Source organism: Dendrobates tinctorius, unplaced genomic scaffold (genome assembly GCF_039654945.1).
Source record: "Dendrobates tinctorius isolate UK_male_01 unplaced genomic scaffold, ASM3965494v1 ptg000010l, whole genome shotgun sequence".
Lineage (NCBI taxonomy): Eukaryota > Metazoa > Chordata > Amphibia > Anura > Dendrobatidae > Dendrobates > Dendrobates tinctorius.
In genome coordinates this window covers 5,262,501-5,264,134 of record NW_027361678.1, presented here as the reverse complement: position 1 = coordinate 5,264,134, position 1,634 = coordinate 5,262,501, and the positions used below count along the sequence as shown (strand labels likewise).

Here is a 1,634-nt window from a genome sequence, read left to right as displayed (position 1 = left end):
TACATATTAGATTTTCTATCATGAAAAAATATAAAATGGTATTTTACAGATCGGATCACAACTCTGGCTCTAAGCATATGGCGTTATTGCACACAAATTGCTCGTTGTCCTTGCATTCATTTAGCATTGTAGGAATAGGAAAAAAAATCAAATATGGTGCTTAGTTTGTCATTTCGCACATTTGGAGGTGATATTTGATTTTTACATAGGACTGCCGGTTAATATAATTATCTCCCATTTATAGAAATGATAGCAGAATATATAATTATATAATAGAATGTATGATTTTTATATATACAATTTCAGCATTGCTACATTTATTTTGAAATATTGAAATCGGTATATACACACGTGTATGTCATGCTATCTATCTATCTATCTATCTATCTATCTATCTATCTATCTATCTATCTATCTATTATCTATCTATCTATCTATCCCATATCTATCTATCTATCTATCTATCCCATATCTATCTATCTATCTATCTATCTATCTATCTATCTATCTATCTATCTATCTATCTATCTATCTATCTATCTACACACACATACATATTTATTAATGTGGACTGGTGAAATACTGCCTAGAGGGGGTGCAGTGATTATAAGTCTATACAGTGAGCTGATGTGTGGGATCAGTGGGTATCTACTTCTATCTGGAGCAGAGAGGAGGCTGCAGTCACTGGCTGCTCTGTCCTCTAATAACTTTCTCTATATAATCTGGTGATGAATAAACCTGGAGCAATAGATGGACAGTTAGTTAAATAAACAAGTCTCCCTGCACTTCACACGTGGAAAGTCAGGCTGCTATGATTTTGTCACGGTTTAGTAAATTTACCCCTTTAAGAGGCTTTTATAAATCCCTGTACACACCTTCAGCCAGATTTGAATATAGATTTAGGGTTTAAAACCCAGAAGCTGGGAACACTGCTTTATCAAAGAGAATGCTCCTTCCCTCAGCTAAGAGCTCAGAGAAAGGGGGAACCACACACCATCTCTGGAGGAATTCTACTCTTATTCCAGCTTCTTCAGAGCCAGGGAGACGAGTGACCTCCTAGCTCGCATCTCTCCTCCATAGCCTCAGTGCTCCTGGAAGATGGAGAGTAACAGGCATGTATCTCAAGAGCTGAAGGGTCCAAAAGCAGAAGATGTGCGAGTACCTATTACCCCAAAGGCTGTAAGTCCTGCTCATTACCAGAAAACTGCCAAACAGCAATTTAGTGACACTAATCTGAGTCATGTCCCACTATCATCACTGCATGGCATATATATATATATATACACTGTATAATGTATGTCTATGGGATCTATCTATCTTTCTATCTATTATCTATCTACATTTTTATTTTTTTCCCTTTGCACCACATAAGTATAGTAAAAATTAAATACTACACACATTTCTTCTGTACATCGGTAATTAATGCAGTTAATTGTTGACTTCATCAATGCACTTTATACAAGAAATATAACATGTTGGCTTGTGTGCTGTGTATATATATATATATTCATCCATGTATATGCACACATACATACATATATAGTTCTAAAATATCTTCTGTGCACAGGAAGCCCATCTCTCTCATATCTATCTTTCTAAAGTGACTTGTGTGCACAGGAAATAAGTGTGTGTAT

The 1,634-nt window shown here is 35.6% G+C and overlaps 1 long non-coding RNA gene across 1 annotated transcript in view; it reads left to right on the top strand.

Moving 5' to 3' along the window:
* The first annotated feature begins 934 nt into the window (after nt 1-934).
* LOC141098252 (uncharacterized) overlaps nt 935-1,634 on the top strand; it is a 54,400-nt gene continuing 53,700 nt past the window's right edge. The window contains exon 1 of the long non-coding RNA XR_012234191.1: nt 935-1,179. This is a non-coding gene — a long non-coding RNA (uncharacterized lncRNA). The remainder of the gene's footprint in view (nt 1,180-1,634) is intronic.